The sequence below is a fragment of the Rhincodon typus genome, chromosome 4 (assembly GCF_021869965.1).
Source record: "Rhincodon typus isolate 14 chromosome 4, sRhiTyp1.1, whole genome shotgun sequence".
NCBI lineage: Eukaryota > Metazoa > Chordata > Chondrichthyes > Orectolobiformes > Rhincodontidae > Rhincodon > Rhincodon typus.
Genome location: NC_063335.1, coordinates 84,647,589 through 84,673,360, shown reverse-complemented (window position 1 = coordinate 84,673,360; position 25,772 = coordinate 84,647,589). Strand labels below are relative to the sequence as shown.

The 25,772-nt window shown below is 38.4% G+C and overlaps 1 protein-coding gene across 3 annotated transcripts in view; it reads left to right on the top strand.

Moving 5' to 3' along the window:
* Nucleotides 1–18,838, top strand: part of LOC109911501 (RNA-binding protein 12-like) — a 137,554-nt gene extending 118,716 nt beyond the window's left edge. For 2 of the 3 annotated variants that reach the window (XR_007261873.1, XR_007261872.1), the window contains 3 exons: nt 10,007–10,364; nt 12,576–12,676; nt 16,460–18,838. The gene's annotated coding sequence lies outside the window, so the exon portion shown is untranslated. Of the gene's footprint in view, nt 1–973; nt 1,191–10,006; nt 10,365–12,575; nt 12,677–16,459 lie in introns of all 3 variants that reach the window. The other variant, XR_007261871.1, reaches the window with a different exon arrangement.
* Nucleotides 18,839–25,772: the final 6,934 nt, after the last annotated feature.

Sequence of the window (25,772 nt, the reverse complement as noted above, 5' to 3'; positions counted from 1 at the left end):
GGCCTAGACCCTTCTTCAGAAAATGATTTTCTGAAGAAGGGACTAGGCCCGATTCGTCAGCTTTCCTGCTCCTCTGATGCTGCTTGGCCTGCTGTGTTTATCCAGCTCTACACCTTGTTAGTTCATCTGCTTTGTTGGGTGCAGTGTATTTCTTAAATGGTAAGAAAGTGCAGATGTACAAATGGGCCTGAGTGTCCTTATCAAGAAGTCATTGAAAAATAACATGCAGGTGCAGTAAAAAAAATTAGGAAGGCTAATGGTACGTTAGTCTTTTACACAGGAGAAGTTGAGTGCGAGAGTAGTAAAATCTTGTTCCAATTTTATTGAACCTTGGTCAGATCATATGTGAGGTATTGTATTTTGATTCTCTACCCTTAGAAAAGACATCATTTCCAGAGATGGATAGTGACAAATGTTCACCAGACTTGTTCCCATGATAGCAGGAATGTCCTTTGAAATGCCAGTAAGAAAACTGGGCCTGTCTTCTCTAGAGTTTCAAAGAATAAGAGTTGATTTAATCGAAACCTAATTGAAAATTACTTAAAAGGACAGTCAAATGTAAAACCAGCATTTTTTGATTTTGTTTTATTTTTCATTGAGCGCTGTTTTAACACCAATAACTGTGAAAAGAATTGCTGCATTAAAACAAAACTGAGTTACTGAAACTCATTGCAAGCCATGTTTCCACTGCCACGTTGTTCAAACATGGAGACGTTATTTGAAGAGGGGTCAGCACCAGGGTGTGTGAGCATAGTGACATTTGGTCAGCAGCAGGCTGTTGATTGGTTTGTGGTGTTGTGACCAGACGTGGATGCCAAAGACCATCAAGCTGACAACGACTATCTGATTCATTCCTGGGGAGCTGAACAGCTGATGTGAATGACACTGGCAGAAGCCTTTGGACTGCTGCAAAGGCTGAAGATATGTAAAATATCTAAAGCCTGAGTAAAGCCAATTTATTTTCCCCCAACAGTTGCTGTAAGTTGTGGCCTTTAACCAGTAACTAAGAGACTTTGAAGTTACTGCATCAATTGCCTGTGCCTTCTGCGATGAAGTGAAAAGAGGTTGAAGAAAAGAAAATCCCGGAAAGCAAAAGGATTATCTCAGTGAACGTTGAACTCCTGCCCTGGTTTGTTTCTCCTCCACCCGTAACAGCAATTCCTTTTTGCTGTCTGTGTCTCTCTGTACATGTATGTATGCTTAAAAATTTATTTTATTTAACCTATTTTTCTAATCATTCTGTTCAGAGATGTTATTACACACCTTTGGAGCAGGTGGAACTTGAACCCAGGCCTCTCAGGCTAGGGGTAGGGACACTTGCATCACAAGGAGGTTTTGGAAGGGAATTAGAGCTTTAACTATGTCAACAGTTCATAGTTGTTTTCATATGGTTAGCATTTATTTATGTCTAAAGACTAGTAGGTCTTTTAAAAAGTTGTCAGTGTTTCCTGTTAGCCTGGGGTGCATCTGTCAAATAACTTGGGGATTTTGCGTACTTTGATAACATTTTTAATTTTTGTGATGACTGTGAAATGCTGGAGCTTTGTTTCCAGCTATCCCAGTAAGGCCTGACACAGGATAAATGCAGGTAAGATGTTAGTTCTAGTTGGGACATTCAGAAGCAACAGACACAATTTCAAAATAAAGGGGAAGTTACTCCAGACTGATCTTTTAAAATATTTTACAATTGACCTATCCCCTAGTCTAGTATCGCAGTTCACTTCATCTGGCTCACCTTCCACGCCCAGAAAAATAGCGAATGTGTTTTAATTACCTGAATAGGGCCAAAAGGTGAGAACAAGGAAACATTGCCCTGCATGACAATATAATGGCCTCACTGTACCTTCCCAAGTGCAGGCACTTCATTCCTCACATTCCCACCTATCTACCCATCCATTCATCATTGAGTTCCACCAACCATCAGTACCTTTATGCCTATTGCACATTGTCACTTTCACAAAATACCCTCCTTTAATCAGAGGAACACATGCCATTATTCTCACTTATGGATCCCTTGTTTGTGTTCTGCAGAAGAATGCATAGAATAGAAAAGAATAGGATGGCCTGTCATGGATCTCTCAGTTTGCTCCTACAGAAGATCACATCAATCTTGATGTGCCTACCTAGATGGAAAGATGGAATTGCTTAGCAACTTGCTGGGAGTTAAGTTTCAGGTAGCCACAAAGTACACATACTTCAAAAATGTTGACTCAATGTCAACAGTAATTGAAATATAATTTTGTGCATAATGATAACTTAAAGCATTCATATCTTGATATTATTAATTCAAATTTCTTCATCTCTCATTGGCCATCATGCATCCATTAGGAAGTGACTGAGATCACCTTCAACAACTTTGACTCAGCAGAGAAGCTTTATCTCTGAGTGGACATTGGCACAGAACTTATGCAGACCATGTACCACCTCAGATACTCGCAGTTCAGTGGAAATAGTTACAGAGATAGTTGATAATCACTGGTGACTTGCACCTCAGAAGTGGACAAGAGCGATGGTGGAATGAGGGAAAGACAACACAGGATTCTCCATGTTCTGCTTGGCTGGATACAGTTGATGAGGATATTTTTCATGTGGTAATATATTTCAGAGAGATTGGAGAAGTCCAAATCACGCATGAATGGCATGTAAGCACAGGCCATCGTGGTGATGTATTTTGTCTTGTGAGAGACACGAAATGCAGTAATCCCATAGATGTATACAAACTTTTCATAATGGCTTGTTCACTTTGAATGGCAATAATGAATAAATTATATCCTCAAGTGGGTCTATTCATTACCCTATGGATTAACAATACTGTGTTCTCTAGGTCATTGCTAGAGATGTGGGGTTGAGTCATGTGAGGGAACTCGGGAGTACAAGACTTTCTGCTTTAAGCACCAATCGGCAAGACTGCTCTTGCACCAATGATCTTTAGTGGGGTGGCCATGGGCTGCAAAACACAGAGGATATTAACCAATTTAATTCAATATTCAGGGCAGGAATTGTAGCAGACTGCTTCTAACTCCTCTACAACCACAGAGTTTGCACCACACCTGCAGGGAAAGGAAGAAATAAGATTCATAAGAAAAATAGAAATTGCTGGAGAAACTCAGATCTGACAGTGTCTATTGAGACAAAACAAAGTTCATGTTTTAAGTCCGATGACCCTTCTTCTGAATTCCCTATGCCATAAACATTGATAGCAGTTATATAAATTCTAAAGTTACCAGGATTATTTCATTCTACAACATTTAATATATCCTTATCTCTATCACCCTTCCCTGAACTTGATGTGATTCAACTATGTCAAAAAGGTGGAAAACGGAAGTCTATCACCAGGCAAAATTAGTGACTTTATTTGTTCTCTGCTGGTTTCCATTAGATTAGAAATTCCATTAATTCAACTGAAGGAACTTGCAGTGAAGTAACTGCAGGAGTGTATGAGAATTATAAGGTGATTATGTCTTCTAATTCATTATTCACATCAGGTACTGTTGTTTGTTTCCACAGGAGGAAAGGAAGTAGTCTGTCCATGAATCATTGTTCATGATGTGAAGCTTGTTCTCTTTGCAATATTGACTTGTTCTTCAAAGTTTAATTCCAAAGCATGAATGTATATGATGGGTTGAGAACAATTTGATTTGTTGCTTGGTGTGTTCTTCAGCCTGTAGCATGTTTTCAAGAAATGGCTACTTTTGCTACAATGACTATGTTGTTGGTGGAAGGTTGAACAGTTTTGTCTTCACTGATGAGAGAGTTTGGAACTGCTCCTGTGACAAGACACTGTAGCATGAGATTGTTTAGGATTTTGAGTTGATGTTGTCACATGCAGTAAATTGTTCAGGCGAAAAGTCTATTTCCTTTGCTCAGACAGTCTGTTGTGCTTTCTGTAGTCAACATGCTCATTGGAGTGTTATGTAATTAAATAGAACTTTTTCTGTATGATGCTGCTTAAACTTTTTTTTAAAAAAAAACTTTGTACCTACTTCTATTTGGACTACTCATCCTAGAGTTAGATCCTCCTTTGTTTAAAGAAGGTCAGTCACTGACTTTCTAAGAGATCAATGACCATTCAATTGCAAATTACCTCTTGTTGAAAGTATCCCTAATTGTATCTCTCACATAGTAAGCAGAGGTTATTGTCGAAATTGTTGAGATTCTCCTGATAGATAATGTCTGTGTTGAAAAGTGATCTCGTCAGTGTCTTACTTGTTGTTGAAGTGGAATATTGATCAAAAGCTACTATGACATTTGTTTCTCATTGATCTGGTATCTGTGTAATTCATGATCTGATGTAGTAGACAACTGTGCTAAACTTGTTCTGCATTTGGCTTAGCGTCCAATGCTGAAGTTGTTTGAAATTTTATGAATTGTGCTTTCCACATTTGACAATTTGTTAATCTATCAAATGGATCTGAAAGATTAATTTAATTTGGAATATTGGTATTGATGAATTATGTTGCATTGTTTGATTATTAATAGGTAGTTGAAGTTGTTGTTTACCTTCTTGATTCGCATAATGATTGTTAGGATTTTGATCTCCTTTTAAAAACAGAAAGAACTGTGGATGCTGTAAATCAAAGACAAAAATAGAAATTGTTGGAAAAGCTCAGCAGGTCAGGCGGCATCTATGGGGAGAAATCAGAGTTAACATTTTGGGGTCTATTGACCCTTCCTCAAAACCACACTCCTTTTGTAATCTCCCTGGATTCTTGGTTGATTAAAGTTATTGTTGAATCTTTAGATTGTAAAGCTTATTGTCGTAGCAACAAAACTGAAACCTGTTGAAGTATCTGCAGTTCTAAATACTGTTTCAATGTAAAGTTTAGTTTTCCTTTCCCAAACATCACAGAGAGGATGTAGATATTCCATATCTAAGTTGGCTGAAGGATTTCCAAAGATCAATAGGTAGAAACTTTCTCAAAATAGCTTCATTGATAAAGGTTCAATTTTTTTGACTACACCAATTTTTCCTGCATTCAAAACTCAATACCAAGTGATCAGATTTGCATTCTTTCCTTTATCCATGTTTTGTATTTAAATAAATAAAATCAATAATATGTCTTATTTGTTAAAAATCTTTGCATTTGGCATTCACAAAAAAGTACAATAAAATAAAAATAAAGAGGTAGAAAATGAACTTTGAGGGTAAACTTGCAAGTCATATCAAGATGGAAAAGAGTTTCTTTAAATGTATAAAAAGGAAACGGGAAGCTAAATGGACATTAAGCCTGCTGGAGAATAAGGTTAGCAAAATAATAGAGAACCAGGAAATAACAAAGGAGTTGAATAAATACTTTGTATCAATCTAAGACACAAATAGCAACATTTCTAAATATTTAAGGGCAAAAGGAGGAGAGGAAATAAATACAATGACGATTATTAAAGAAAAAGTATTAGGGAAACTTGAGGGGCTAAAGACTAATAAGTCTCCTGGACTCAGTGGGATGCATTCTAGGATATTAAAGGAAGTAGCTCCAGAAATCGTGGGCAGTGCATTGGTCATGATATTCCAGGAATCCTTAGATTCTGAAAAAGTCCCAGAGGACTGGAAAACTGCCAATATAACACATTTATTGTAAAGGGGAAGGAGAAAAAAGTATATAGGCCTGTTAACTTAACATCTGTTATTGAGAACATGTTTGAGTCTATTATAAAGGAAGTAATAACAAAACATTTGAAAGTACATAAAGTGATCAAGCAGTCAGCATGGCATCATAAAGGGGATTTTGTGACTGACAAATTTACTAGAATTATTTGGGGAGGTAACAAGCAGGATAGATAAAAAGGAAGCAATGGATGTAATATATTTGGACATTCAAAAAGTATTTGATAAGGTGTCACATATTAGGCTACTTAATAGGATAAGACCCCACAGTGTTGGAGGTAGTATACTAGCATGGATAAGAGGATTCGGGAAATAATGGAAGACAAAGTTGGGATTAGGGGGACATTTTCCAGAGGCAACCTTTAAATAGTGGTATGGTGGGCACGTAGTTATTTGTGATATTAATGATTTTGATGTGGAATGTGAATGCATTATAGCCACGTTTGCTACAAAAATTGACACAAAAGTTGGAGGGACATAAAATGGTGAAGATGACTCAACGGCTCTGTCGAGGGACATAGAGTAAGCGAGTGGGCAAAAACTTGGCAGATGGAATATAATGTGGGGACCTGTGACATTATGCACTTTGACAGGAAGAATAGAATAGCTGAATATTATTTAATTGGAGAAAGACTACAGAAAGCTACAGAGCAGGGATTTGGGCATCCTTCACCATGAATCACAAACAGCTAGCATCCAAGTTCAGTGGGTAATAGGGAAGGCAAATGGAATGTTGGCCTTTATTTCAAAAGGAATAGAATATAAATTAGGGAGGTTTTGTTAAAACTGGACATGTCTGGCCATAGCTTGAATGTTGTGGATAGTTTTGGGTCCCTTATTGAAGGAAAGATATACTAGCATTGGAGGTAGTCCAGAGAATGTTTACTAGGCTGATACCAGGTATGGAGCGACTGTCTTATGCGAAGACATTGAGTAGACTGGTCCTGTTCTCATTGGAATGTACAAGAACGAGAGGCAACCTTACTGAAACATAGAAGATTCCTAGTGCACTTGATACGGGGTAGATAGAGAAAGGTCGTTTCCCCTTGTGATAGAGTCTATGATCAGAGGGCACAATGCCAGAATAAGGGGTCACCTAGTTAGGATGGAGGAGGAATTTCTTTTCTCAGAGGGTTGTGAGAAACCATAGACAGCTGTTGAGGCTGTGTTATTAAGTATGTTCAGTGCTGAGAGAGATAGATTTTTAAGTCACTAAGAGAAACAAAGGTTACGGAGTAAAGGCAGGAAAGTGGAGTTGAGGATTATTGGACCAGTCGTGATCTCATTGAATGGTGGAGAAGAATCAATGACCTGAATGGCCTACTTCAGTTCCTATGTCTCATGAAACCCCATCAAAAAATAGAGATTTCACTAAATTTTCTGTTTGGGCTCTGATGTTTTGAATTGTAATAATGATTTTTATTCCTGATTTTTCATTCCTTTTTAAAATCAGTTTTTATGCCTTTGGCTGAAGAATTATCTTAACCTGCTCTTGATAACTTTATGATCAAGTGAATAGTTCAGGGTTTATAATTATAACGCATGATCAGGAGTGATCTTCAACTTTATTTTTTTCAGTTAAAAATAAAACTTTTTATACAACTTTCTTCAAGTGATGAAATCTGCCTTGGGTGTCCAATAATCAGCCTCTTTTCTCAGTTATACAGCTTAAACAACACCCCCACCAAGTGGACTATTATTGATCTTACTGCTTTTGAAAGGCTCGCTTCCCCTATTGCTGGTTTTAAAACTATTTTTGTTGAGATTTACAGTTTTCTGGTGTTTTCTTTGGAGGGGTTTATTTTCAAATATGTTTCCTCCACAGCCATCTGTTTGGATCTCTAGCTTTTCTCTGGCTGTTAGCTGGTCTCAAAGCTGTACCGATGATTTATTTTTAAAAAAGATGTTTTGAATTCTTCTCTCCTCCAGATGATCTCTGAATTTCCTGATTTTCTCTAGTTCCCCAATTTTCTAGGCAGTGAATCCAATCATTGCCACCATCTTTTGTCATGTAGTTTGATGGCCTGCTACAAGTTTGTCTTCTTTACAAACTGGTTGATGGGAAGGCAAAGGACTGTCTCCAGGCTTAAACTTTAAAGCAACGCTATTTCTTGTATATTAATATTTAATTCTGTGATGCATGGTAATTATAGATTGACCATCCTCTGAATTAAAAGGTGAATTCTACCAACTTTTGGGAAAATATGGTAAGTTCAGAAAAATGAGACTCTCTATGTTAAGATTTTACAACCAAGATTTGAACAAATAAGAATTTTACTAGTGAGCGTCGAGAGGCCTATTTGCATACATTAACATCTCATTAGTACCTAATCTCACCTCATTTATATGCAGAGTTTTATTCTCCTGCGTGTTGGTGAGAAACTAGACAGTGATCACCTTTGACCCCTATCCATAGGTGTTGACAGCAGACATGATCCAATTCACTGATATCCTCTTGGGACAACTTCGGCTCATTTAGAATATAGTTCTCCACTCCAATATTGCATCATGGATTGCGACAACATCTTTCATTATAATGCTGCACGCAGGATCAAACACCCGTATCATGGATTGAACCAAGGTGTATCTCTGTGTTGCTCAGTTGCTCTCTTAGTACTCACTCACTTTGTGGAACAAAAGATGCTCACAGTTTCTCTGCCTTTTTTGTGCATTTCCCACCTCATTTGAACAGTACTTTGTGTTTCCTTACTGGTTAGCCCAGAGACAAAGCCAGGCAGCATGTTATAGTTATCTACAGTGATCAGGTAAGGGAATGTGTTTTGTATGGTGTGTTATTATATGGCACCATGCTACATCAATGTCACATCTACACCATGAACCAACAGTTAAAGTGGCAAAAATACTGCATGTTCTTCATCACAATGGGCATGCATACAAGTCTAAAGGAAGTTATCTTCGAACAATTGGTCAAATCAAGGTGGCAGACTTCTGTCAGGAGGTCCCGCCAGAATCAAGGCCAGTATCCGATCTTAGTCTAGGAGCTTGAACATGGTTGGTCAGCCAGCCATTTGGGTCAGATCAGAGATCATGTCACTCCAGACTGGAGGGTGGGCCATGGTCAGTCCTGCAGGTCCTATGCAACTAATTGGGGAATTTGTGGTAAGTCAGTTGAAAGAACACCACAGAGATCAGTCAGAGGTCCAGTCACTCAATTAAGCTGGGTTTTCCATTGAGGTCAATAAGTCGGATGGACCATGGTTAGTTCTGGAAATCAGTTCAAATGAAAGGAGGAGTTATCGGGGAACACTGGTGTAGTAGAGAAGTTGGAGAAGTGAATTATAGGTAGCAAGCTGGAATGTAGAGAGGACAATAATTATGAAGGGAGACAACTCAATAAATAAGGGTAGGGGGGATAGAACATTGGCGGGCACAACCTATTGCTGGAGAGAGGTCATTGACAGTCACCCCTATCCTGGTTTCATTGGGGTGACAGTGTAGCATGCTAGTTGGTATGGCTAAGCATTATGGTTGTGAAATGTTAGAATGTGAAGACTTAAACAAAAGAGTTGGATGGAAACAGTGGCAGGGAGTGTAAGGAAGAAAGGAGCATAAGGTTATGGGGTTTGGGGGTGGCTAATTGGTTCCTTGATTACCAAGTAAAATTTGTGACTCACTCAGTCAAGCACATCTTGCCTTGCCTTCCATCCATATTCAATTCACAAATAGCAATGGAAATGGAAAATGGCTGCCACCACACCCAGTGTGGATAATGTTAGTTTTTTTTACCTCTGAGTACATGGGCTCCACATGTGAATGATATGAGGGTCTTCAAAAGGCAATTGCATTAACCAGGCACTTGCACAGTACAGACTGAAGACATCTGTAATCATAGTACCCTGCATGTAAAGTATATACAGTGTCATATGTTTAGATTGCAAATCATAATTATGAGCAATTATGACCATGCCATTGGTTTTTAACAGATTGATTATATTCATCTCTATGAAGCACACGTAACAGCAGATGACCTTAAAATTGCTATCCGTGGACTGCAAATTTACAAAAGTAATCCAAGATTGCATAGGCTGCACAAGGGCACAAAACTGTTTACCTCTCACCTTGAACTACGTTTGCCAACCTGCTGTTATTTGCACTGCGTCCTTTCCTGGGTGATATGGGCTTGGGGTTGGAGAGATAAGGTATTAGTAATCCTAGAGTGCTTAACAATCTCCTGTTTTATTTGTATGGCATGGTTTTTGCTGCAATATATTGGAATAAGGTCTACTATGTCAAAGGTTACTATGGAGGCATTCCACGGCCTATCTTTTCATAGTCCTTCATGTCTTACTGTATCTAAGTAGATATTAAATCACCATGTGTGCGAATGCTGTCTGCTCACATTACTAAGAACTTGTTCTGTTTCTGGTATTCATCACACAGGTTCATTGGAATCATGGCCAATGGTCCACCCATAGTATGAGTCATTGTCATTGTCATTGTGGCTATGGTGCTACAAAAGTGCAGAGAAGTTCTGCAAGCCCAGAACCAGCAGTAACCTCCACCCGAACAGTCTTTACAGGTAAAAGTCACAGCTAAACATCCCGTCAGAATGCAAAGGAAGTACAAGAGGCCTGGAGATATCATCCTTGATGTCATTTCTTCCAACTGATTTACGCTTATTGCCATAACAGACCAGGGATGTCCCAGGGTACTGTCACAGTATGACATCTGCTGGAGTAAGACTTGCGATCTGAAAGATTGAGTGGCCAACCTATTCCACTGGCTGTTAAGGTAACAGGTGGGTTAAATTTTGATGCAGAGACAAGCCCGATTGCACTGGGGAATGCCAGAACCAGGGCAATCATTTCTTCTAACCCTGCTATTTAATTGGCTGTGGAAGTGCAAATATTTAAAGATGGAATCTAGTATGATGGCTATATTACAGATTAAATATTTTTATATATGTGTTATATATAAGCTTATATAATATATAAAAGCAATCTCCTGGCTGTTTATTACACCTGTTTATTTTTAAGGCCTTTTTTAAATGTACAGTTTCCCTCAATTCCAATAAAAATGACCTGTTCATTTGAACCATTTACTTATAGTGTGAAACAACTTCATTGTGTGTGGTCACACCCTGATCATATTCATGGATAGGTGATTTGAATATATTTACATATCCTGAAGTTTCCATATAATTTGCATTGCCGTTGCATATTAATGAATTTGCAGCTTGTAAAATTCCCAAAGGGTCTTCGAGTGTGCTAAAGATAGCATCTACAATGAGTTCTGATGGAAACTCTAAAATCTGGCTCAAACTGCTGAGCACAAGTAATCCATCTCCATTCATTTACTCGGCCAAATCTAATGCTATGTAACACATGTTGGAAAATTCTTCCATTATTTACTGTGAATTTCAATCTTTCATTTATCTGCAATGACATTTTCTAAAGGAAAATAGAAAAGTAAAGTGCTGCAGATGCCAGAGATATGAAAGAAAGCAGAAAATACCAGAAATTTGCAAAGTTCTGATGAAAGGTCTGTGAGTTGAAATATTCTTAATGGGCGGAGTTTCTGCCTCAGCTGGCCAGCATACCCTGTGGCCATATAATAGCTCTCAGGTCTCTAATTTGCTTCATGCATGTCTTTCCCCTAATCTCCAGCCCCCCATGTCCCTACCAAGAAAAAGAAGTAAGGAGGTCATACTTCCAAAAGCCACAGAAAGTTGTGGGGCAGAGTCCTTGGGTATACTTAAGACTAAGGTAGATAGATTCTTGATTATTTGGGGAATCAAGTGTTATAGGGAAAAATGCAGGAAAGTGGATGTGAGGAATGTTGGATCAGCCAAGATCCTGTTGAATGGTGGAGCAGGTTTAAGAGCTGAATGACCTACTCCAGCTCCTATTTTTATGACTTATTTTTCATACCATATGAAAGCTGATGGTCTTTGTAACTTCAGCCCCAGCTGGATTGGTGACCACTGCTGGTACCTGCAGACAGTTCTGAAGAGAGACGCTGCTGGATGTTGGCCGGCAGACCCAACTAAGAGGGTATACAGGCCAGGATCATGGCTGGGGTTTAGGAGAATTACCTTGGGCTGGGCCCCTGATAGGCCCAGAGTGCTCAAAAGAGAAAAGCTACCCTCTTGGCTCACCATCAGTCCACAATATTTATGAAATATTTAAAGGTCCAGGACCAGTGCTAAGAGATACACTGAAGCTCGTGAAAGTTGCTGCAGAGGCATAATGAGGAAAATTGCTATCTGAGGCTTTTCAACCATTGGATACCGAGGGACTAGAAAGTGTATTACCACTCATGCAGTATGCCACAAAAAAATGTATGTTGCAAGTCAAGAGTATCAAAAGTGTATTGAAGGATCTCAGAGTGAAGCATGCTGTACAGAGCATTTATACCAATTGCACTTTCCATAATTTATAAGTTAAAATATTTTACCCCTAGGCTGCAAAGCTGATTTGCTTGGTCCTTCTTGTATTTCCTTGAAACCCAAATGCCAAGCTGGCACTTTAATTATCTCTGCCATCCTAGCTCTGCTAGGTAATGCTACCTCCATTTTACCTATCAACTCAATCACCCTTGATTTTGAAATATCCCATAAGACTTCCACTGACAGCTCTGCCACCTTCAAGAAACCCTTTGCTGTTTCTAGTGCCATATCTTAAATGCAGTACAGAACTTTGCATTTTCCTTCACTTGTGCTATTTAAAAGTAAATTAAAGTCAGCATAGCCCTAGATTACAATAAGGCTGCCCTCTCATTAGAGAAAGACAGCTGGGTGGTGGTTTAACCTGAGGGTCACCACACCTCAGGCAAGGGGTGAGCCTAAAAAGTAGGACCTCCATTGTCACCTCTACTGATATGGGAGTTGAGCACACACATCATTCTGCATCGTAAACCAACCATTTAGCCAAATGCACTAACTGACATCCCAATACCACAACCAAGTTCTTGTTTCAATCTAATCCTGGCAAACTTTTTTATGCTTCAGCACTGAACGCACTGAAAATCAAAGTCTGCTACTCCCAGAGTCATCATAAAATTTAAAGATGACCTAGATTGACTGAAAGCATGGACTAGGAATCTGTACTTGTAAGTATTGCTATTTATTATAAGAAAGACTCTAGTTACAGGTAAATAATTGTGAACAATCAGCATATAACTGTCCTAGTCAAAACTCCAACCATCTTATAAACTTCACCTCTACACATAGGCAGAAATAAAGCAGGTGTAATGAGCAGAGGGGAGGCAGTTCAGTGATTCTTACTCACAGGATGTGCTGAGATGATTCTTGTGTTGATCAGAATACTGCTTCTTGGTCTTCCTTCTCAAGATCCTTATACTTGCTTGCAGGAGTCAGTGGGTTACTGATTCCACTATAAAGACATCTGAAATAGTACTTAAAAGTTATAGCTTATAGCAACTGGTATCGGAAAAAAAGAACTTTTTTTTGGGCTTTATGTGATATTTTTAACTGCAAGAAACAAAACTGTGAACTTGCAGAGATCTAATGGCTTTTCCCCATCTTTTTCACAGTTCAAAGACTGTTTAGCTACCTCAGAACCAGTCACATGGTTGTTTTTAGGCAGGTGGTCTTTGTCATTGATAACTGGTCACTGGACCACTAACCAATCAGCAACTTGTTGCCATCTGAATCTTCAATTGTACACAGCAATTGGCTTCAGCTCATTTGCAAACCAGTAGCTGTGTATTTAAGGCATGTAATGGCTCCAGTTAAAGGCTACTTCTGCACTTTGCCTATATTGGGAGGGCACGCCATTGTAATGGGGGACTGATAGGTAAACTCTGTCATCCTTCAAGCAGATTCAGTGAAGTGGGGGAAAGAGGATCCCCTTTGATGTACATTCCATGTTTCTTGAGGAGCATCCCTACAACAACGGCCATCCCATGCCTGATTCACCACTATTACACTACCCCCTCCTACTCTAATCACCGGAGCTGACTGCCTGGTTCTCACTGTTTGAATTAAACCCACATCACTTTGACAGCACTTTGACCCTCTCCCTCAAACTGAATTCTCAGCACTATTCAGTGCCAGCTGTGGCATTGCCAAAGCTACTGAGCAAGCAGCCCTTTGATTGGGCAGTAAGCACTGGGACAACAGGTCGTTGTACTCAACTGGACAGTGGCTCTGGTGGCAAACCACCAATTAATCACCACTGGCAACAACCCAGGGCCACACTACCATAAGGAGCAATGCCAGATTCTGCTTTCAATCCAGTCAACAGGATATATCACTACAATTAAAATTCAGTCCCTTTGAGAGATTTTCCTGAATGTCAAATCATTTTGTCAAATCATTGTCAAAAAAATAATTTTTCAGTACAAAGTTATGATGACAATTGTCGTTCCGAAGAATAGTCAAAATGGAATTCAGCTGTTAACTTTGTTTTCCTCTTTCCACAGATGCTGCCAGACCTGCTGAGTTTCTCCAGCATTTCCTGTGTTCATGTATGGAGATCAATATGTCTGGCTTAACACATTCCTAATTTTTTTAAAACCTAATTTTTGTATTGGCAATGCTAATTGATAAAATGTATCCATTCTGTGAATACGTCCAACTCAGGGATTAAGATTCTTTTGTGTCAAATAGCTGAACACCGTATGATTCATAGTGATGATTAAACACCTTAAAAGACTTTCTGGGACAGTTTCTTGGACTCCCAGTTAAATTTCTTTTTGTGTGAACCTTGCAGATTGATTTTCAGCAGTCTATTTTATCATAGCGAAATCATAGCCAATCTCAATCTTGTCCTGACACTCTCACGTTCTCATGTTTCAGCTGAGATCATTGGTAGCAGTCAGGAATCTTTTTCAATTGTTCCTTTCTCAGCTAGTCCTTGGATACCGGGGCCAATTGCAGTGCAATCAGCCTGCCCTGGCTGAGATCAATTGACTCTCAGCAGACCAGGGATTAAATCTCAGTGGACTGTCTGCCGCAATATGAAATTAATGATTAGTGTTTTTAGTGCATCATTTGTGGCCATGTTATCTTTTATATGATCAGATATAATTCTGAAAGATTGTATCCCATCTTAAAAGGAGCAAAATTGTAAGAAAAGGATTTCATATCTAAAATTTAATGATGATTGACTGAACAATTTAAAAACTATGACAGTGATAATAAATTGAAAATGCTGGCAGCAGCTGTCTTTGATTTGATCAGGTTGTACCCAGTTACAAAGGGAAACAAGATTCTGATTCTAGAAAGTTATGTGTAAAATTCAGTAATGATTGTCTAGATATTTCAAGTTAATTGAAGCCATGAGAAAATGTGTGTGTGCTTTAGGCCAAAATGGATGATCTTATGGGTTTCTCATCAAATATACTCAGTAACATTGACAGTGAGTGTCTCAAATAATATGACGACTTCTTAGGAAGCTATGAAATATTCAAAATTTACTTAAATTGAACAAAAGGAATATCTTTAAACACTAGTTTCATTGAGATATCAGAAATTGTGTCATCAATCACTGCTTTTATCTAATATCCACCATAATTCTAAACATATGTCAGCAGCTGACTAATACTGAGGGAAACAGGTCATTTATTTTATAATACAGAAGATAATTTCCTATTGCACTATCTTCAAGTACCTAAGGCATGGCAGTCAACAGCTGCCATGTCTGTGCTTCATTGTATTTCAATTTTAGGCAAAAAATTTAATTATGTTTAATGTTCCATGTTATGGAGAGAGGTTTTTTCTCCAGTTAATAACAGACTGTTGTTGTAAGCCCAGGCAATTTTCTTCATTAGTGTGAAATGAATGCAGTTGTTATGTTATATAGTTTCTGAATAACTAATGTGTCTGTTTTATAAAGGGGACATTTTATAAGGTTAAAATACTTAATTTTGCTTCAAGTGTGTGGAGTAATCATCCTTTATTGCTACTGGTGGTTATTTTCTTGCTGCCTGGGAGAATTCTTTGTAATTTCATTTGTACAAAATAGTTTTACATAGTAGATGCTAAAAGCATTAAGCTGTCATTAACTTTGTAGTTTTTGATAACTTTTTGCACAAACATAGATAGCTGTATACACATGTATATGTTGCATTCTCTAGTTTACTCAGAAAATAAAAATAATATTTGTGAGTAATTTATATGTTTGTGTCATGCAAATTGCATTACTGCCTTTATTTGTTTATCTTTTGTAATATTTAGCCTAAATACTTTTTGGTTTGCTTTTTTAACTGCTAAGCTATGATTATAATTTTGAAAGTAGAAATGATCTGTGATTACCAGCAGTTTGCTAAGTCCATTCAAAGCCCTTGTTGACTTGAATCTGGCATTGGCAAAAGACCTTATATGAAGCCATGTATTGTAAACAAAAAAAAGGCCTTACAAATTTACTGGCTGGAAACCATGAAGTGAATTCTTAAAGGACTGATGCCACATTTCAGAGATTTTAAATAGTCTCAAAGAGTGTTGAAACTTTGCGTCATTGTATCTTTTACGTTCCAAAGCCATTGAAATGGCGGCAACCTGCCTGCAAAGTCTCACCAGAGGCAATTCCCTTGAAAGAGTTAAATGGAAGCCATCTTCTATCCCAATAGAAAAGTATCCTGGCAATCACCTGGTTACTCAACTAGCTGGGGACAAGCCATTACGTGTAATCACTTAGATAATGAGACTCTAGTTATGAAAGTAATGTAACTAAATGCAATCTGATCATGTAAACCAGGCAACTAGCCTTGACTATACATGGGTCACTGTGTGGGTGCAGAGAGACGTTCATGTGTCAAGCCACTTAACTCTTTGTGTGCTTAAGTATCTGTTTTCTTAGTAGATGAGGGCAGTATCATAGAGATATTGAAGAAGCAAGCTGTTGATTATGTTTCTTTTTCTCTCTCCAGCCAGCTTGCAGACTTTGAGCCTTATCTGCTGCTTGACTATTCTCATGCTGCAGGTACAGTGTAAATATCAACCTAACAGCTGTTGGCTTTAGAAGAAAAGGTAAATCGACTGTCGACATCATCACAGCTTCAACCAAGCCCAGAAAGAGCACTCAGTACAGCCTTAAACTAACCAATCACCATCCTTCAAGATCGAAAGGACATTCAATTGCTTAATCTATCCTCCCACTCTGTGTTTTATATTGTGTGTGTGTTTGTGTACAATTAAAAATATTTGCCTTTCTTCCTCAGTAAAAAATCAAGAAAACCTATCTATATGTCTTTTATAGTCACTGCATGCAAACAAATGAACGTTCTTTGATTAGAAAGACATTCCTCTTTTAAAAATTGGTTCTGGTCAATTGAAGATTCAGGAAAGAGAGGAATCATTCTATTCCTCTTCACCTGATACCAATGTTTTTAAAAAGTACAAGTAGCAATCTTGTGATTCGATAGTGAGTAGGTTATGTAATGTATCATGTATTCTAAAATTCTTTCATATTTTAGGTCATAGTATAATTTGTATTGTTTAAATTTGAACTTCATGAAGTAAGTAAATATGGTGGTTACAAGATCGGGTCAGAGATTGTGAATTCATCTCTTCAAACCTCAAAGACTGTCAACAATCTATAATGTACAGGTCCGGAGTGTGATGGATTACTGTCCAATTGCTTGGATCGGTGTAATTTCAACAATACTTAAAAAGCTTGATTCTGTTCAGGACAAAGCAGTCTGGTTGATAGGACCCATCTACCAAGTAAATATTGACTCTTTCTACCACCAACACATAGTGGTAGCACTTGCTACAATCTGTAAGACACACTGCAACAACTTGTGAAGGTTCCTTCCAAACCCCAAGCCTCTACCACCTAGAAGAAGAAAGGCATAAGGTGCAAAGGAATACCACCACCACCACCTGAAAGTTTTCTTCCAAATCATACACCATATTGATTTGGATCTATATTACCATTCATTCAGTACCACTGAATCAAAATCTTGGAACTACTGCCTTATAGCTCTATTGATGTATCTGCACTACAAAGACTATCACACTTCCAGAAGGAAGCTCAACGCCACTTTTTTCAAGTGATAGGCAACGAATATTTGTTTGACCAGTGATGCCCATGTTCCACAAACTGTTAAAAAAATTTCAATTCTATTTCAAGTGCTTGGTACAGGAGTCGTTTTAGTAACCTATTTTTATGTATGCATTAAAGGTATAATAATTCATACTTCAATTGTTACTCTTTTTAGAGGTCAGATATTCATCACTATACATTATGATAATAATATGGCTCTCTTGTATCATTTATGACTGTGTATGGAGCATGCACATTGTTTTAGTTTTCAGTTAGCAGCTACTCATAATGCTCCTGACTAACAGTCTTGAGTTCAGTCGGGGTATCTGTCAATTTTGGTGAGAATGCAAAATGAACATTAGTGAACTCGCTTCCTGTTATACATTCAGCACAAGAAAATAAACACGTCATCAGTTGTATAACGGGCAGGGCAATACTGTACAACCATTTTTTGTAGGTAATGAATTGGTGTTTCAACAACGAGTGCTCACCTTGTTAATAATTATTCAGATAATTTTCAATGCAAAGCAAAATATTAGAAATTAAAGGTAGATACATCAGCACCTGATTGGAAAAGGCAGGCTAATGCTTTAGCTAGAAAACTTGATCTAAACTTAAAGCTATTCTTTTCGTTCGGATGATGACTGACCTGCAGTATATTTTCAGTATTTTCTGTTTTTATTTCAGATTTCCAGACCTGTTTTTACTTTCAACAATAATTTGATTCTTAACTTTTGCTTGGTCCCAATGATTTTTAGTTTTAATGTTTACTATTACTGTGGAAATATAAATGTAAGTGTATAGGCTTCTTATGTTACATCTTCAAGGTCTCTGTGCTTGATTCCTGCCATTGTAGAAAGCTCTAAAATTCCTGATACAGTTTGTTGCTGAGATCTCATAAAATAAATTACTGTCCTAGTCACTTACAACAAAGCTGTGTTTCTTTATACAAGCAATCATGTTGTCATTAATATAGATCCAACAGGGTTTTCCAGAGTTTTGATCTCTGTCATGGACTGGATGGAATCTTGTGTTGCTCCCAGGAAAAGGAAGCAAGGCAGGCAGGGGAGCTTAATTGTTTGGGAAGCTAATATTCAGAATCCCGATGGCAGGATGAACTTTTTCAATTAAGTTCCCAGAACTTTAAAGGTGGATTGACTCTCCTCAAGGCATATACAGGGAAGCTGTTTTGTATGCATTTACATCTCATGCATGCTTACTAAAAGATCTGTATTGTACTTTGTTGTAGAGTTTATTTCTGTAACTCAATATACAGTGTCATTAAAACATTTTCATTAATTGGTATTTTTAATTTGTAAGTATATGTTTATCAGAGATATCTCAGAGGGTTGTGAGTCGAATGTTTTCGACAAAAAGAGGTTACAAAGAAAGAGCTGGGCAGAGCTAGGTCAGTGAGTGCAAAAGTGATAAAAGAAGCAGTTATTTTTAACTAACCTGTTCAGACATGTAATGACACACCACTATAGCAGTGGGACCTGAACTCCGACCTTATGGCTTAGGTGTAGGAGCACTCCTACTGTATCACAGGAGCCTCCCAAGTGTAGGTTTTATATATGAAGAGGACTTGCTGAATCATGGATGATCTCACGTTTACAGAAGATAGCATCTGAGAGGCTGTTCAATAATACATTCGAACGTTAAAGTTTAAAGGCAATGGAGGAGTTCAGCATTTCTAAAACATTCGTTCATGGGACATTCATTCCCAAAAGAGCACAGATGAGTTGGTGGAGTGGGCTGACAGGTGGCAGGTGAGGTTCAATGTAAAACGGGGGTATAATCCTAAATGGGGTGTATATGTGCAACGATCACTGAAGATGGAGAGAACAATAAATAAAGCATACAGCATCCTCAACTTTATTAGTAGGAGCATAGGACACAAGAGCAAGGACAAAATGTTGATCTTGTACAAGACACTTGTTAGACCTCAACTGGAATATTCTGTACAGTTGTACATGTGATAAGAAAGATGTGAATGCATTGGAGAAAGTGCAGAAATAATTTATTAGATAGTTCCAGGAATGAGAAACTTCAGCTATGCCAATAGATTGAAGAGGTTGGGACTGTTCTCGCTGGAGAAATGAAGTCTGAGAGGAGATCTGGTTGGGGTTTCCAAGATCATGAGTGAGCTGAACAGAGCAGATAGGGAGAAGCTGCTTCTGCATGTAAAAGACACAAGAACAAGGGGGCACACATTTAAAGTGATGTGCAAACAAAGTAAGGGCGAAGTGAGAAAAAACACACAGCACATTATTAGGGTATGGAATGTGCTGCCTAGACATGTGATGGAGGCAGGTTCAAGAGGACATTCAAGACGGCATTGGATGAGTTATTTGGATAATAATAGTGTCTCCCATGGCTTGCTGAAGCTGAATCCTGGAGGTAGCTTGCCAATTGCAGGCTTCTTTTAACTTCCTCCCCTACTAATGAAGGGTCAGGGATCAGCAATTCACAGCTGCAGCCTGTACATGTGTGGCCTGGCATCTGTGGCCACAGCTGATGTTAAAACAGTAGAAACATTTTGACAGCATACGTCATAATGGAGGTCCCATTTTGGTAATTGATCTTACAGCAGTAGCACATCCCTCTGTCAATGTGACTGTTGTCCTGCCAATACTGCAGCCTCTCTGATGGGCCTACCCAATTTTTCTTAACTGTTCAATTCACTTTAAAAGAATAAGCATGTCAGATTTTCTAACTGACAAGAAAATAACCATTTATTGTAATCAGATTTGTTTTAACCAACACAAGAAAGAAAAATCAAGCGCTAACTTGATAACTCTATGGCTTAAACTCTACACTTTTTTAAAAAGAACTGTCATGCACATACAAACAGTCAAACAAAGCATCAATACACAAATATTATGGGTGGGAAAGGAGAGAAAACAATCTGAGATGCACAGTTTTAGCAGCAGTCTGGATCACTGATGTCAATGAGTTGTCTTTATTTCAGTTCCTTTTGGCTTTGATGATGACTCAAGGTGATGGGTACACAGATTCTCAATCTTTCATTTGATTATTAAGGATTTGGTCATTCAATACCACCGAAGGTGATTTATCCTCTTTTGCTCTAAAAATGGAAATTTGCAGGCATAGCAGTTTGCAATGAAATGGTGAGTGAGAACCGTGACCAGGAGATATATTGTTACTTCTCAACATAAGACAGGGAGAAATTTAAGTGTTTTCTCCTTCACAGTCTGGATGTTTCTCCTATATGTCCAAACACAAGGCTGTAGCCATTTGGCCAAGAACAAATCATGGGTTGTTACTATGCTGAGCCCTCCTGAGCTTACAACTGGTCAGTTTAAAAACGAGACCCAAAATATTGACTGTCTCTCCACAGATGCTGCCAGACATGCTGATTTTCTCCAGCATTTTCTATGCTTCAACTTACCAGCATCTGTGGTATTATACCTTGAATCAAAATTATTTCTGGCAAAGCTGCCCTGAACCACCCAACCCCACCCCCAACCACCACCCGCCCTCTCTCTCTCTCACTTTCTCTCTCACACACACACACACACTTGAATAAGGCAATATTGTAAAAACAACTCACAATGAGTTCCAGTAAATCATTTTAATATAATAACATCTTTTTCCATAATTTCCTCGCTTTAAAGCAGTATCTTTTCCAATTTGTTATCCAGAGTCCAGCAAAAAAGTAAAAAAAGTAAAACAAAACTTACATTAGCTTAACTTATTCTGTCTATAGGCTTTTAGCCAATTGTTTTAGCTTGCTATGTTTATGACATTACTTATACAATAAAAATATGATGTATCCCACCAAGACTGGTGTTTAATGTTCTGGATTTCCTGCAAGATCTCAAGATTTGCCTGCTCTACTGATAAAATATTTTTTTGGAATTGATCAATCTCTTCCTGCAGCTCAACTAGTTGTCTGGTAATAAGTTATTTTCTCAAATTCCCATAAACCCTCCTATTTCACGATCTGGGCTTTAATTTTAGTGCTTTTATGATTGTAAATATTCGCCAATTCACTTTCTTCAATCTACACGAGAATCTCAGGAGTAAAACAAAAGGTAAGAAGAATTATTGGACAAATCAGATTTTAACCATAATAGAAGTGTTTCCTGTTTGTAGTAATGCATTACTCTCTCTCTCTTACATAAAGTAACTAAATATTGCCTTCACTATCTCTATGGTGCAATGTACCTCATTGAAATTGATTGAAAATGCCTCTCCATATGTAAAGACCGACTCTGTTACCACTTCAGGTGTTGCAACCCTCCAGACAGGCGTCCATAATATATTCACTAGAATTAGCCACGTATGATAGCATATCATGACACTGCACATAGTCCTCTCCTCCTTATTCAGAGTAGTGACATCCCATGTGGTTTCACTGGAAAATAAAGGATTAATTGCACCACCTTAAGATTCTTCCTTTCACAGTCTATCTGCACAAGATAAACATGTATCAAAGCCCTGAAGTGTCACACAGTGATGTTGTTTTTATATTTAGTCAATGTTTTCAAGTGGTCATTAGTAACCCATGAGTGTAATTCCCCTTCATAAATTTGTCTCATATTTTCATGGGCTTGTTGTATCAACCAGGAAGCATACATGACCCATGCACCATTCCTGGCAACTTCATTGGTGGCCTTCCTATACTCCCAGATGAATTTATTGACTCCTCCCCTTATAAGTTGGACTGTCATAAATTGGTCTTCTTTTAGCTCTGAGTCCTGATTGATGTTTTCTCTTGTCAAAATGTCCTTCATTTTCCCCTTAAGGTTTTGCATCTACCTCCATGTGGGGAGCATGTTGACCCAGTGGTTAGCACTGCTGCCTCACAGCGCCAGGGACCTGGGTTTGACTCCACCCTCGGGCGACTGTCTGTGTGGAGTTTGCACATTCTCCCCGTGTCTGCGTGGGTTTCCTCTGGGTGATCCAGTTTCCTCCCACACTCCAAAGGTGTGCAGGTTAGGTGGATTGTTCACGATAAATTTCTCATAGTATGCAGGAATGTGTAGGCTGGGTGGATTAGCCATGAGAAATGCAAGATTTTGGGAATAGGATGGGTGGGTCTGGGTGTGCTGCTCTTTGGAGAGTTGGTGTGGACTCAATGGGCCACATGGCTTGCTTCCATGCTGTATGGATTCTATGATGCTATGATTCCAGGGAAATCAAATCTAAACTATTCACTAACAAAGTAGCCATATTGGGGTTGCATCATTGTGTCTCCTTGATTTACTTCCAGCCTCTGCAGATTTGTAGGACTGTTTGCAACCCACTGTCGCAACCTCTGGGAAATGGCTTAATCTAACACTTGTCTCAATTGCTGCTTATACAGATTCCTTGTCCTTGACCACACCAAATGTTTAAAACTTATTGCCGTGATGTTCAACATGCTGATGACATATACATGTCATTGTACATAACATGATACAAGATTTCCTAGTGGGTATGAGACCATTCTAAGGGCCAGGTGTTTGATCACTCTACTGTCTGACTCTTATTATGATTAGATGGTGGCTGCTTATGTCTGGGGCAATGGTGCATTAGGTGACTTTTCTGGCAATATTCCCCTTATCATCTCCAGGCTCATTTTGTACCCATAGTGCAGCTCCCATTATGGTCATTTCAGTTTCCCCTGTCCCTGATTCTTCACCACTTTTTTTTATTCCTTTAGTCTATGAATAAGGTGAGTTTCCCAAGTTTTCCATTCATGGAAAACCTAACTCAAGAACAGGAAATTAACATTATGTGTGGACTTGAAAGGTTCTCCAGCTCTCCTTTCATCTGTATTATTACTATGTATTCTTGCTCTAATTCCAAGAATTTAGTTGGTCAAATCCAAATTTTCCACTCTTTCGCTACTGAATTGATAAATTCAAGTAAACCATGACCAAGGGAACTTATTTCTCATTCCAAATGGAGCACTGCATTAATTACCATTTTATCTCATGAAGGAGTTCTGGAGAAACTTGACTGAACAGTTAAAAAAATGTGGTTTTATAATACATTCAAAACAGAAAACTAAACATATTGATGTGGTTCCAGGCATTTTCTTGTTTTTTTTCTCTTTTCATTTTGTCAAAAGTAGCTTGTTTGTTTATTCAAATAACAGTTGTTTCTCTGACAGAAAAGAAAATCCCCTCATGTCTCTTCTAAAAGGGTGATGCCTAATTTTAAAACAGTATCTCTTGGATCTTGTTATGATGACTGGTCAGACCATTGAAGTATCATGTGCTTTTAGCCCTTAATTCCAAGAATGTGTTTTTTTAAAAGTGGACTACTATAGTGACAAAATAGAGGTATAAATTAAATCTTGTGTGCGACCAATGGGATGTAACAAGAAAAGGTGTCTGTGAAACTTCAAACAGACTGGACTGTGATCTCCTCTGACTATAAAGCTGATGAGCGGTTGGTGACCCCTCATTCAACAGAAAGCCACTCCTACAGATTGTATTACAAATTGAAGACATATTTTGTATTTTTTCTGTTCGATTAAAAAAAGACAACCCCAACTCAAATGGGACTGTGTGTGCCAACCTGGCTCTGCTGCAGCTTCAAATCTCTGTAGATGTACAGCTGTGAGTGTGAATGAGGTTAAACAAATTCTGTGGGATATCGGAACCAGCCAAACTCTATCCCCAGGAAATAGCTCAACCTGTCAATTCCACCCTCGGGCAACTATCTGTGTGGAGTTTGCACATTTTTCCCATGTCTGCGTATGTTTCCTCCAGGTGCTCCGGTTTCCTCTCGCAGTCCAAAAATGTGCAGGCTAGGTGTACTGGCTGTACTAAATTACCCCGTAGTGTTCAGGTGGGTTATAGGAGGATGGGTCAGGGTGGGATGCTCTGACGGTCGGTGTAGACATGTTGGTCTGAAGGGCCTGTTTCCACACTGTAGGGATTCTTTGATTTGATCGATTGATTCGATCGAAACTGTCTTTAAGAATGCAATGAGAGCCAAGGTGCTGATAAAAGGGATAGAAGAAGGGTACATGCCATTCCCATTTCCTGACTGCATCTGAAGTGCGGCTTGTGTCAGGATCAGTGACTGCAGGAATTGTATCTAGTTTGCCTGTGGCTGGGATTGACCTGCTCCTTGGGATATCCTTTCTGGAACTGTAATGAGTTGGGGAATATTGCCTGTGTATGGTTGTAACAGTTCTGGACTGACCCACGAGAATAAACATCCTTTCCACATTCATCTTGTCAAGATTATTCCAGCCTTATAAGCTTCAATCAATTCACCCATTGCCCTCCTGGTGTCTGAACAGTTGGAAACAAATCATTCAGAGGTTAATTGCTTGGACAAAAGACTTGGATTTTCTTAAAATAATCCTCTAGATGAGCTAATCAAGTTATCATTGGGATATATAATTAATTTGAATTTTCACTGGCAGTCAGAGAGAAACTTTATGTGATAAGCAAAACCATTTATATGAAGGAGAGGGTAAATGCCTTGAAGTAACAAATTTATTTTTGACTTCAGAACATAAGGTTCAAATTTAATTTTGAAGAATCCAGAATTCAGTTCAGAATGTAGAATAATTTCTCCAAACAGAGGAACCAAGTTTATTCCAGTTTAGTTCCAGTCACGTCAGCAGAAATCCTTTCTAGTCCATAGAGTTTCCAAGTCATGACAGGTTGGATCAAAGTCTTCAAGTTGTTAGAACTGAGAATGCTTAGTGGATCAGAATTGTAAGATTTATGTTCTGCAAAAAGAATCATAAAGCTGTCTCCACAACGCAAGAAAGAGAAAGTGAAAGGAATCAGTCAGGGGCAAGAACTTAAAGAATTGAGATAGGAGAGTAGTTTCTCTCAACTTGAGCCTCTGTAACAGTGTGAGGAAACAGGCTGAAACTTTGTTTTGTTCTTTGTTGCTAAGATATTTCTAAACTGACTCCTCTTTCTATAGTGCATGGAGTTTTTGTTACTTTTGTGTGATAAACTCATGCCCTGTTATTCAGGAATATCTGCAGCCTAATGTGAATATGTTTCAATGATGTTAAATAATGATTAAAAAGAACTATTAAGACAGGTTTCTGTGATCTGACTTGTCCAGTATTACCATTGGGTGGGATCATACCAATGTATACATTGAACTACCAAGAATACTCCCACAAATTTAAAAACCCTGTTACAATAAAACAACGTGTGGATAAGGACAAGAGTTATTTGACCCCTCCTCCCTTGTTCAAAACA